General features: G+C 36.9%; 1 protein-coding gene across 7 annotated transcripts in view; it reads right to left on the bottom strand.

The window, feature by feature from the left end:
* FBXO34 (F-box protein 34) overlaps window positions 1–13332 on the bottom strand; it is a 62502-nt gene that overhangs the window by 14651 nt on the left and 34519 nt on the right. For 3 of the 7 annotated variants that reach the window (XM_056810782.1, XM_016428018.2, XM_056810780.1), the window contains exon 2: window positions 8980–9097. The exons of 1 other annotated variant lie outside the window; for it this stretch is intronic. The gene's annotated coding sequence lies outside the window, so the exon portion shown is untranslated. Of the gene's footprint in view, window positions 1–8979; window positions 9098–10988; window positions 11158–12591; window positions 12664–13332 lie in introns of all 7 variants that reach the window. 3 more of the 7 variants (XM_056810777.1, XM_016428019.2, XM_056810778.1) reach the window with 2 other exon arrangements.

Genomic DNA, 13332 nt, shown 5'->3' with positions numbered 1-13332 from the left:
TCTCCAGATTATTCTTATTTACTTTTTACATTTGATATAGTTATATTTCTGTTACCTCAATAGAAATGAAGCTCTTTGAGGGCAAGTACTATTTTAATTTTGTCTTTTGTACTATCAATACAGTCATAGTGCCTATATGTAATAATTGATAATTGAATGAAATTAACGAAACCACTTCAAAGATAACTGTGCAAGACCATATTCAAAGCATGATGTAAAATGAAACTAAAAAGATAATCTAATAGGTAGCAATGACTAAAGCTCAATTATTTTTCTTTTACAAACAGAAGATTCTAGGGACACAACAATTATGTCACTTAAATTTATGAATTGAGGGAAAGGGAAACAACTCATCATTCAAAATTGATACTCATTTCCAGGGGTGGAGCCAAGACAGCAGAGTAATCCTCAGCAGCTCTGTGCCATCATGAGAATTCTCTGCCATCAAGATTAAAATATCACCACAAGACTAATACAGGAGTTTTGGGGAAAAAAACAACAACAACAATAAAGAGATAAACTTAAACAACGGAACATCTGGAGAATTGGGGTGAGAGGAGAGCAGACCCAGAAAGATGTAGAAGGAGGGAAGAGTAAACTAAGAGCTCATACCTCCACTACCCCACATCTGCTGTCAAAAGGTTTGAGAACCTATGCCCCAGCCAACATTCAGTCCCTGAGACACTGCCTGAGCAAATAGAGGTACAAGCCAGCCCCTGCCCCTTGAATATTCAAACCTGTGGAGAAGTCCAGAACCCCAGTCCAGGGAATTCTAGTCTGGGCTTGGGACAAGGACTTAATTCACACTTTGGGGTGGATGATAGTACTCAGAACTAAGACCAAGTATTGATCTTTTTGCCTAAATATCAGAGCTGAGCCCCAAGACAGGACAATCAAGGGTATGCCTGATTAGATCAAATGCACAGTGAAACCAAAAACCTGAGACTAAGCCTGAGGCAAGAATTTGATCAAAAGAAATACAGGACTGAACACACATTCTGGAAAAACTCAAAAGAAACTTCAAAAATCAATTAAGTGAGGCAGAGGAAAAGTAGGAAAGAGAAATGAAAGTGATGCAAGAGGAAATCAAACTAATGTTAGAACGGGACAATTGAAAAAGGAAAACCAATACTGACAACCAGGCCTTAAAAATCAGAACTGACAATCTAGAAAATAATTATTTCATGAGAAGTCCAGAAAAAAAAAGCAGAATCAAAAGAATAAAAAAAAGGAAAATATGAAATAAATATCTTAATGAAAAAACAACTGACCTAGAAAATGGATGTAGAGACAATTTGAGAATTTAAGTCGTGATAAAGAAAAAACCTTGACCAGAGATCCTAAACAAGAAAATAAAATTAAAATTGAAAGAATTCACAGATGACCTCCAGAAAGAAATACCCAAATGGCAACTTCCTGGAATATAATAGCTAAATTCAAAAGCCACCAAGCCAAGGAAAAAATATTTCAAGCAGTCAGAAAGAAACCATTCAAAACCATGGAGCTACAATTAGGATCACTCAGTACCTAGCAGCTTCTACAATAAAGGATAAAAAGGCATCGAATATTATATTCAGAAAGGCAAAAGATTTGAATTTACAACCCAGAGTCGCCTATCCAGCAAAACTGAGTATATTCTTTCAGGAGGAAAAATGGTCATTCAATAAGATTTCCAAACATTTCTGAGAAATAAGCCAAAGACCTAAGAAAAAAGAGGACTTTTTTAATTCTCAAAAATTACTTTTAGCAGTAGAGAAGACATGAAGGAATTTACTCAGAAAAAAAGGTGAAGTAATCTGATTGTGATATGATATATATGTAAATGTGGTGCTATGGAAAGATATAATATATTTAAAAAATAAATCAGGGGCTGAGAAGACTGCGCTGAGAAAAAAGGGGAGAGATAGAATGAGGATAAATTATATAACATAAAGAGGCATGAAAAATTATAGAGAACATTCTCCATCACCACCCTTATCCTCTCCTCTCTATAATAAGCAGATAGCAGAGTGGATTAAAAAACAGAATCCTATTTGTTGCTTACAAGAAACACATTTAAAGGCAAGGTGACACCCAGATTCAAGGTAAAAGACTGGAGTAGAATTTATTATGCATCATCTAAAATTAAAAAAGCAAGAATAGCAATCATGATATCAAAGTTAAAGTTTAAAAAAGATAAAGGAAAATACCTTCTGTTAAAGGGTACTATAAATAATGAATATTACTAAACATTTATGTACCAAAATGGCATATCATATAGATTTCTAAAGGAAAAATTAAAGGAGCTCAAGAGGAAATATAGTAAGCCCATTATTAGTGAGGGATGTGATCTTCCTTTCTCAGAATTAGATAAATTGAACTGAAAAATAAATAAAAAAGAAGGGAAGTGAATGAAATGCTAGAAAAAGAAGTCCATGGTACATATACAAAGATCACCCATGTATTAGGGCATAGAAATACTGCAAACATGGGAGTAAAAACACCGATGAAAAGCAACTGCTTGACTACAGGGTTGGAGAGGATAAGACTGAGGAGAGACTCTAAATGAACACTATAATGCAAATTCCAACAACAGGGAAACGGGTTCGAGTCAAGAACACATGTGATAACCAGTGGAATCGTGCGTTGGCTATGGGGGGGGGGGGGGGGGGGTACCTTCAAGAGATGATCTCTGGTCCATGTAAAATCTCTCTTATCTTACAGAGATCACACTGGATATATGCCCAAAGGGCTATAAAAGAGTACATACCCTTTCACCCAGAAATATCATTATTAGATTTATATGCCAAAGAAATAAAAAAAAAAGGGGGGGGGGCTTATGTACAAAAATATTTACAATTCCTTTTCTGAGGACATAGAATTAGAAAGTGAGGGGATACCCATCACTAGGGAATGGCTGACTAAATTACAATATGATTGTAAGGGAATACTTCTGTAATATAAGAAATGACAAACAGCAGGAGCTCAGAAAAATCTAGAAAGGCTTACATGAACTGAAGCAGAGTGAAGTAAGCAGAACCAGGAGAACACAGTATACAATAACAATATTGTATTATAAAGTATGAATGACTTTCTGAATTCTTGGTAATACAATGATTCTAAACAATCCCAAAGGAATTATGATAAAAAATGCCATCTGCTTCCAGAGAAGTAGCAGATGGAGTGTCCTTTCCTAATTTCATTTTGGTTTAGGTAGGGCAGGTCATTTTTTTCAGCATCCAGGTTTATAACTTCAGTCATCCTCAACTCCTCTCTCCTTAATTCTTCAAATCTAATCATTTGCCATTTCCTATCAATTCTACCACCACAACATCTCAAAATCTTTCTCCAGCTTTGTCCTCACCCAGGTCAGGGTCTTATCTTTTGAATGTACTGGTATACCTCCTAAATAAGTCTCCATTCTTCACTTTTCAAACCCATCCTGCGAGATAGAAAACAAAGGCCCTACATGCTCACAGAAAGTATACGTAGGAATTAAGCTAGGGTAAAGGGAATGAGTATTTTCATTTCATATTTCTTTTGTTTCCTTTGAGTTGGAGAGTCTTTTGCAAATATCTAAAGAGGTGGTAACCCATAAGAACATCATGAAGTGAAATGTTTGTTAAGTTGGACAAACTTGTTTGGAAGTATGGGGAAATGTTAAATTTCTCAGTTGTTTAGCACTAGGTACTACAGAGTAATTTTTTAACCTCTCTAGGACTAGACTTAGTATTTGGGACCGTGGACTTTGCCAAAATACACTCCAATTGATCTGCTGAGGCCAGTAAATGTTTAACTGGAAGGAAATTAGAAGAGTCAGGATTTCCGTCCTTATTCCAATTAATAAAGTCTTAGACGGCTCAAACCAAAAACATAAACTAGGTCAATGAAAAAAAGTAAAATGTGGGGACAGCTGGGTAGCTCAGTGGATTGAGAGCCAGGCCTAGAGATGCCAGGAGGACCTGGGTTCAAATCTGGCTTCAGATACTTCCCACCTGTGTGACCTTGGGCAAGTCACTTGACCCCCATTGCCTAGCCCTTACCACTCTTCTGCCTTGGAACCAATACACACTATTGATTCCAAGACGGAAGGTAAAGGTTAAAAAAAAAAGAAAGAAAGAAAGATAAAGTAAAATGTTTTTGTTCATTAGATAAAGACAGCACTACACAGTCTTGTGACTGACTTAAAAGAATAAAAAATTCTTATGTATAAAATAAATAGTAAGTCAATCTATTACAAGAGCTCTTTCTTATCAACCCCCTGAAAGGGTGCCAATTTAAGTTTGGAAGATTGTGAAGTCCCATCAGAAGTCCTACTAGCAAATGGAAGCAACTGCACAGTGGGGGGGGGGGGGGGGGATAAGGGGAGAGGAATCCTCTCCTGCCACTGCCCCCCCCAAGAACTTTTCTTTCTTCGCTCATTCCTTTCTTCCCTGCCAGCTGCCAGCCTGGGGTTAACTGTATCCCAGTGTAACTACACTCCCTTCACCCTCTGCTCCCACCCCCAGGTGAGTCCCAGTCCAATAAGCAGCACATTCCCAGCATGGCACTCAGGTACACCATTATTATAAAAATATAGGCAAGCTAAAATGAACTCAGGTTGCAACTCTGCAATAGTACCCAACCAGAGGAGGTGTAGGGCTATAGTTGAATTTATTGGACTCCACAAAGATATATACCCCACATTGTAATAAGCAACTGCTTCACTGTGCTCAAAGGAATAATAAAGTGGAAGAATTTCATGGGAACTGGAACAACCTCCAGGAATTGATGCAGAGTGAGAGGAGCAGAACCAGGAGAACATTGTACACAGAGACCGATTCACTGTGGTACAATCAAATGTAATGGACTTCTCCATTAGTGGCAATTCAATGATCCTGAACAACTTGGAGGAATCTACAAGAAAAACCACTATCCACATTCAGAGGAAAAAACTGTGGGAGTAGAAACAGAAGAAAAACAATTGCTTGATCACATGGGTCAAGGGGATGTAGACTCTAAATAAATATCAACAACATGGATATTGGTTCTGATCAAGGACACATGTAATACCCAATGAAATTGTGCATTGCCTGCAGGAAGGGTGGGTGGAGGGGAGGGAGGAAAATATTGTGATTACACAATAGGATAGTAGTTTGAAATTACACAGTGACAGAGCCAGGATATGGAAGAATTGAGTCAGAAACCAAGTCGTATTGATTTTGATTGAACTCCGAACACTGAACATCTCAAAGGACAAGAACCATCCAGTAGTCCCAAATTTAACACCACACCACACAGGTCACGAGAAATGATATAGCTAGCTGAGAGATCAGCCTAGGTTCCTCAGACTATTTGCCAAGCCGGAACCTTAGGGCTGAGAGACTAGGGTGCAGGTAATAGGATGAATTAGAAAGAGCTAGGTATTAGCATTGGAAAAGAAAGTGCCTGGCCCAAGGCCAGGTCCCAGGTGAGAGAGATAAAGGAAAGAAATTAACAGCAAAGACAGCCATAGGTGAGAGGTGAGATCCAAGAGAGGGAGGTGACTGCTGTGGCTCCTTTTAATGTCTTTGACATGCAAATGTAGCCAATACATATTGATAAATTACATAGTATAGTATTGCCATTGGGTAATTGTAAATTATGATGTGGTATAGGTGTGGTTTATCCCAGGGTGGATCAGACAAAGGGATCCTGGGGGAAGCTGGGATCAAGGGTCAGGGACTTTATAGACTTTATAAGACTGAGCATGCTCTCTTCTAAGCCACTCTGTACATTCTGTCTCCCTTGTCCATAGCTAGGTGTGGACTGCTACAATTGTAACCAAGGAATAATGTTCTAAATTGACTAAATAAGTTAATTCAAATTGAAAAAAAAAAAGCAACTGCTTCTCCTCCAGCCTTCCCCCACTTTTCAGACCTTATTAGTCTTCTCTGGTCAAGTGAAGCTCAGCAGCAGCCCTTTTGCATGGCCCTGGCAGGGCTATATGCAATGGTGGGTCTCTGTGGTTGGCAGGAAGTGGCTTCCCCTGACCTCACCCCCAAACTGGAGGTGGGTGGGGTACTGCACACAGTGGAGGGAGGGGGGGAAATGGTACACGGGTCTCTAAAAGGTTCACCATCACTGCCCAAGGAGAATTTCAAGAGAATGCTATTGTCTGTTGTTTCAGTTCTGTTTAACCTACTATTTGAATTTTTAGGTATTCTTTTAGATATTCTTTGTAAAGATACTACAGTGGTTTCCCATTTCCTTCTCCAGCTCATTTTACAGATGAGACACTGAGGAAAGAAGGTTAAGGAATATGCCTTACTACTTCCAACTAGTAAGTGTCTAAGGCCAGATTTGAATTGGGGTCTTCCCACTCTAAGCCTGGTAATTTCATCCACTGTGCTGCCTAGCAGAATTCTTTAAAAACTGTGCCTCATCACAACAGTACTTTTAAATTTGAACCCATTCTCCCTAGAAAACTTCTGTACAGAGGGTGAAGGGGAGAAATGTACCCCTGGTTTGGAGTAAATGTTTTATTCCCATTGTTCTTACTACAGGTTCTTGGTAAATATCCTTCCAAAAGCTAATTGAAGGTTGACTGACAAGGTGGAGGGAGCATTAGTACAAGAAAACAAGCTTTTCAGTGTTACTCCTAGAATCCCAAGGACAAAAAAATTCTAAAGAATGGGAGATGGAAAGAGCAGTTAGATGACTCAGTAGAGAGCCAAGCCTCGAGTCAATTAGTCCTGAGCTCAAATATGACCTAGGACAATTCCTTACTATGTAGCCCTTGAGAAAGTCACTTGTCCCCCAACTCCCTAACCAATACCGCTCTTCTGCCTTGGAAACAATACTTAATATTGATTCTAAGACAGAAGATAAGGGTTTAAAGATAGAAAGAAAAAATAAAGAAGGGAATTGGAGAAACAATTCTGGGAAAAGGTTGTTAAAACATTCATCACATAAGTAGTAAATAAGTTTCTTTTTCAGTTAATGAGACTCTAATATCCCATTCAACTGTTAGTTTTATAAAGTAAATGTGGCAAAGAACATTTAAAAAATATTTTTGAAGTTATTTCTTTGATCTTTCATTTTTACATCAAATACATTTCCCAATGTATCCCTCCTGACCTCCTACAAACTGTTGTACAAAAGTTTAGAAAAGCTAATCTTCATATCATAAAAGTCTAACGAAATAAGCAGTGTTCCATGCCCATAATACCCCATTTCTACAACAAAGGAACTGCATTTTTTAAAAGACCTGTTTGTCCAAAACCAAGGCCAGCCAGGCCAAGAGCCAGATTCTTTTCCTTGCTGTCAGGCATTTTTCACTGAAACTACAATCAAGTTCTCTCCCTAGGGCACTCCAGAATGACTTATAAGTGGGAGCTAGATTTGCCTGGACTATCAAGGAAAAATGGAATTCAAAACCTTTAAGAAGGATTTGGGCTCTAGAAAACTCTTTCATTCATCTCAGTGACTTCTCTTTCAGGTCAGGTTACAAGTATAAGCAATAATCTTTGATACATTAATTACACTTTGAAACACATCCTATTTCATGTCTCTGGGAACAAAGTTATTCCAAAAAGAATGGGACATTTTACAAAGGAATTGAACATGAAGGCATTAGTTTTCAAAGGACTGTATTAGAATCAACAAAACCAAGAAATAATCACATCCAAAATCACAAAAAGGAATGTAATTGTACCTACTCCTGAATGAATAGGATAAAAATAAAGGGGAAAAATCCAAAATTTTAACTCCACTTACAGTACACAAAAGGTAAAAGACTAAAATGCAGCTTCATTTTCAAAAACAACAAAGAGTCCAAGAGAAGTAATTTATCACTGATCATAAAGACAGTTTTTGCGTAAAATCCAATCAAGTTTTCTTTCTACTAAACTGTGTCAGGAAACACAAACATTCTAAATGGGACCACTAGAGATTGGCATCATCTAAATCTTGAGTCTTTCAACTGTTCCACAAGACTTTTTTCTCTTCACTAATTGGCTCTCTGTTGCACTACCCAAAAATCCCTTCACTCATATTCTTCTAAGGAGAGGATGACTCCCCTCCTCCCTTAAGAGACCATCACTTCAACTTATAACTTCAACTAATCTGCTATTTTATATCTCAGTATCATCTCCCATATTCTCTTCCTTTGTTCCAATCTCTGATAAAAGGTAGAACTGTTTCTTTTGCCTAAGGCAAGTCCCACTAACTTTATTCCTGATGTTTTTCCTTCCCGTGTACTGAGAACTTGCTCATTATTGTCATTTCTCTCTTCCTTAAATTTCAAGCTCTCTCTAGCTACTGAATCCTTTCCTATTGCCTACAAATAATGCCCAAATCTCTTCCATCCTTAAAAAAATCTTTACTTGGATCTATTATCACTACAAGGTATCCTCTTCTACTTCCAAGTCAAAATCTTTTAAAAGGGCAATTTACCATTTATTATTTCTAAGTCTTCTTTCTCAGATTGTCAAAACCCCTAAAAGGGCTTTCACATTCCACAGGGGATCAGGTAAGATTTTTCACAGGAGGTAGCACCTAAGCTGAGTCCTGAAAAGGATTCTAAGAAGAGGTGAGTAAAGGCGGTACACTCCAGTCACGGATGCACTTATGCAAATACACAGAAGTAGGGGGTACAATATACCTAAAATACAAATACATTAAATACCAGCTAACAGGCCTGTGGGGCTAGAATAGTTATCAAATGAAGGGCTGAAATAGAATGAATAGTATAAAATAGAACAGGCTAGAGACAGAATGCAGAAGGAGCACTTTAAATGCCAGTATGAGAAATTTATATTTTATCTCAGACACTACAATTAATCCTAAAGACTCCTGAGCAAGGATGTGATATGATAGGTCCTGTATCTTAAAATGGCAACTAGACACCTCTGTGGATTAGAAAAATGGAGGCCAATTAAGCTATTATAAGAATCATGAGGAAAAATGAAAGGGCTTGATGTATAGTGATGGCCCCACGAAGGGGAGGGATGTCAGGGTGGTAGAAGTGTCATGATTCACCTGGAGAATATATAGATGTGGCAGCATGCAGCTTGGGTTCCAAGAAAGTACCATATGGTTTCCAAAATGCAATCCAGCCCAATTTTCTCTCCTATTCAATTATGTCCATGTGAAGTACCTATAAAACAAAAGAAGCACTTATTAAACCCCTATGTGTGAGATATGTTTATAACTATATAAACTCAACGAGCTACTCATAAAACTACACATCCCAATATGGGCAGTATATTTTTCCATTATTTTTTACCCAAGCAGGTATTTAGACAAATCTTCAACTTATGTGAAAAATAGACTCGAATACAGGACTACAATCCCCATGAGCCTTTGCTCCACTTCCCCAGAATGCCTTGTAATCTCACCTGGGCCGAGATCGAGAAGGGATTTAAACTGAGGAAAAGGCTCTCGGGCTTTGGGGACTGCCGTTTTGTAGCAGGAGCGTCTCTTGCGTGATGTGAGGTTATTTTGCCTAGGCCTCTGGCCTAGGCACATGTTTCTTACTTGTATATTTTTAATCTTTAACCTTTAATAAACCTCAAAAAAATATAATACTCCTTGCAGAGAGAAACTAATTTCTACCTGCCTCAGTCTCCCCATCTCCCCTAAATTTTAATCTTTACACTTAATAAATAACATTTCAGTACATAAAGTGTTTTAATTAAAATTTGCTGTTTGGAAAAAAGTCTTTCAAATTCAGTGGTAAAAATATAAGCAAATAAAATTATATTTTGATGTTCCTCAAGTAAATTACTATTAACAACCCATAAATGAACCCTCAAAAAAAATATTCTCCATATAGACTTATAAGTAAAATTATATCAAACATTTCAATGTCTGGATTTCAATATTACATAAGACACAAAAATGGGGGGGAGGATGGATCATTCCAAATTTTCTATGGTATAAATATAGTTTTGATAGCTAAACCAGGGAAAAGAAAGCCCAGCTAAAGAAAACTACAGATCAATATTCCAATGAACAGCAATAGAAAAGAAAAATTAAATGTTAAAAAAGAGAATACAGTATTTTTTAAAGATTATACACTATAGCTATATTGGAATTATACCAGCATATCAGAGTTAACTTATACAGGAATATTATCAATGTATTAATTAGGATCATGTTTAATAAAAAAGATGATTACATCAATATATGCTAAAGAAGCTTTGGACATCCAATAATATGAATACTTGGACCTTCTCTTAATATGAAAAGTAGTATTTATCTAAAACCAAGAGCCAACGTGAAATGGAAAAAAGCTGGAGGTTTTTGTAATAAGATTGGCTAAAGCAAGCAAGAAAAAAAATTCAAGGAAATAAACAAAGGTAAAGACAAAACCAAACTAAATTTTGCAAATAATAGTACATGTAGAAAACCCTAGGGCAAAATAAATAAATAAATGACATCAAGATTAAGATATAAAATAAATTTATAACTAACATTTTACATAACTATCAAAACCTAGTAGAGATGAAAATGTACACAATTTTTAGAAGTCTCTACCAAGACACCTGCACAAACTATACAAATATAATTAAAAAGCACTCTATAGAAATAATCAGACCTAAATAACTAGAAAAATGTTAGTTGTAAATGGGTGGGTCACATCAATCAGTAGGTGACTCAGTGGATAGAGAGCTGGGCCTAGAGTTAGGAAGACTCATATTCCTGAATTCGAATTTGTCCTTAGACACGTGTTAGCTGTATGTGTGTATATCATCTAGAGTAGGTACCAACAAACTACTGCTGGAGGTCAAATGCAAATGTACCTATTTTTCCTACAACCTAAAAATAATTTTAGGTTTCTTCAATACAATAAAGCATTTTAAAACTAAAAGCCATTCTTGGCCAACTGCATACAAAACAGATTCCTGATCTAAAATGTGAGAAGTGGGCTGTGTGTTGCCCTCAAAATATTTTCTCCAAAAGCCCCCTGGCCAAGCAATGTGCTAGTTTCAAACAGGCTGACAAGTGTTAGGTTAGGTTATGTCACCGAGTATGTTCCAACATACTTTAGATGTCAAATTGTGTAGTAGGAGACCACCTGTGGTGCAAGTTGGCAATTGGTGAGTTAGAAGGGTGTGGCTGAGTATTGTTTGTAAGCTGCAGACCATTGGAAAGGTGTTGTCTTGTTTGGTTTTTTGGTCTCTGGATCTCCTGGAGAGAGAAGAGTGTGATTCTCTAATTGGAGACAAAGAAATGGAATTTAAAGTCTTATTAGCCATAGTGATCATTGATAACTTGTATATAGGTAGTTAGATACTGGATATATTATCAGATAGAATAGAAGACTAGGCGAAGGCTTTCAAACTAGCAGAAGATACTGCCCTCTAAGGCAGACAGATGTAGGGTTTTCTAGAGAAATTTAATTAGGTTTGGGATCTGGGGTATAGTTACAAACTATTATAAGATTACTTTCACTTTCCTCCTTCCTATTTCCTATATTTCCTATTAATAAACTAAGTGATTTGAGTTTAATGAACTGCTCACTGACTTTTTAGCAAACTCCTGCCCCCTAAAAATTTAACCCGTCACAGCCTGGTGAGTCAGTCAGGAGTTTGATTAATCTATTGATCTTCTCTTTCTAATATTTGGAAAAGGATAGGAGTGTAACTATGGTGTTCAATATCATGGCATGGATAGTTAAGGAGGTAGTACCTCATTATTTCAGAGAACTCCCAATACCTAAGACTTTCATTGAGATTTTACATCTCACAGTTTTGGATGGTCTCCAGTTAATACTGCTTTTAGTAGGAGTATTTGTTCTGTCAGGATTTTTTCTAAACTACCAACTGTATAAAATATTTAGTTTAATCTTTATTAAGAAAAGAAAACAACTGAAAGAGAGATTAATGGAGACTAAAGTTGCATATCTTAAGGATTGCATCTCTAAAATGATTAACCCTATTGCCTACCAAAATGAAACTATCTCCAAAGTGAAAGATAGTATCTCTCAATTGACTAAACTTATAAAGCAACAAAATGAATCTCTAAAGTTGCTCAACTTGAAGATCATATTTCTCAAATGGCTAAAACTATTACACAACAAAATGAAATCATTCATTGCTCAGTCTACTAAAAACTACTACCAAAGCACCTAAAATTAAAAGCCAAAAGAGAGAGAAAATACAAATCCCTAGCCTATCCCTTTAAGAAATGTACCAACTTTTAATCCTAGGAGACAGTAACTATTATATATCCTAAGAGACTTTTTCTTAAACCCTTACCTTCCCTCTTGGAGTCAATACTGTGTATTGGACCTAAGGCAAATGAGTGATAAAGCTAGGCAATGGGGGCCAAATGACTTGTTCAGGTTGCCCAGGATCGTGGGAAGTGTCTGAGGCCAGATTTAAACCTAGGATCCACCCCCTCCCCTTCTCTAGGCCTGGCTCTCAATCCACTGAGCCACCCAGGTGCCCCCAGGCACCACAAACCATTTACCCCTCAGGATATGGAGGGATTTGAGCTCAGCATTCCTTCTTGTGAGGAGGAGCCCATAGTGGTTATTAAAAAAAGCTTGAAATGCAGGCAATCTGCTCCAACCTGGATTGATTTTTAATATCTTCTTAATGAGTTAGTAACTAAAAGGGAAAAGGATAAAATGATCAAGCTTACCAATCAGGAGGGTGCAGTTCACTAGCTTGAATATGACCCTCATTGAAACAGATGCAAGTAGAGAGCCTGAAACTTTAATGATGAAACAGTTCTTAATGCAATTAGAGCTTGTTCAGATAGACCTAGACAAAATTTGAAAGGCTTAAGCAGGAAATAGGAGAAAATCCTTCACAGTTCATGTACAAACTTATAGAACTGGGAGGGAGATATATAGATATTGACTTAACAACAGAAAGAGACATTAAGCAAATGAGAAGGCAGTTTGTAACAAATTGTTGCAAAGTAGTCATGGACTATTTTAAAACCAGTTACCCTAACCTTGATGAATTAAGGAAGGTGGTAGTTTATTTTTATAATGGGCATGAAATGAAAGATGTCAATGATTTAGTGGATGCATTAAAAAAGGAGATAAAAACAAAGGGAAAATTGAAAAGCTTGAAAAAAGTGGTACTAATTTTGGGTTAGCTATTGCTTCTGTGTGAAAATATATAACCCAAAGAGAATATACAAATCAGAAGCCAATATACTACTTGTGTGGAAAAAGTGGACACTTGACAAACTGCAGATGCTGGAATCAAATATTCAGCAATTTTAGAAATAATGGTGCGAACTATAGGAATAACTATTCTAAAAACAATAACTATTCTAGAAATAACAACAGAAATAATTTCTGAAATAACAATCTTGGAAATCATGAAAATAATAGAAACAGTAACCAAACTGAGGCCATTGACTTGTTAC

The sequence above is a fragment of the Monodelphis domestica genome, chromosome 1 (genome assembly GCF_027887165.1).
Source record: "Monodelphis domestica isolate mMonDom1 chromosome 1, mMonDom1.pri, whole genome shotgun sequence".
Taxonomy (NCBI): Eukaryota; Metazoa; Chordata; class Mammalia; order Didelphimorphia; family Didelphidae; genus Monodelphis; species Monodelphis domestica.
This window is presented reverse-complemented; position numbering and strand designations above follow the sequence as displayed.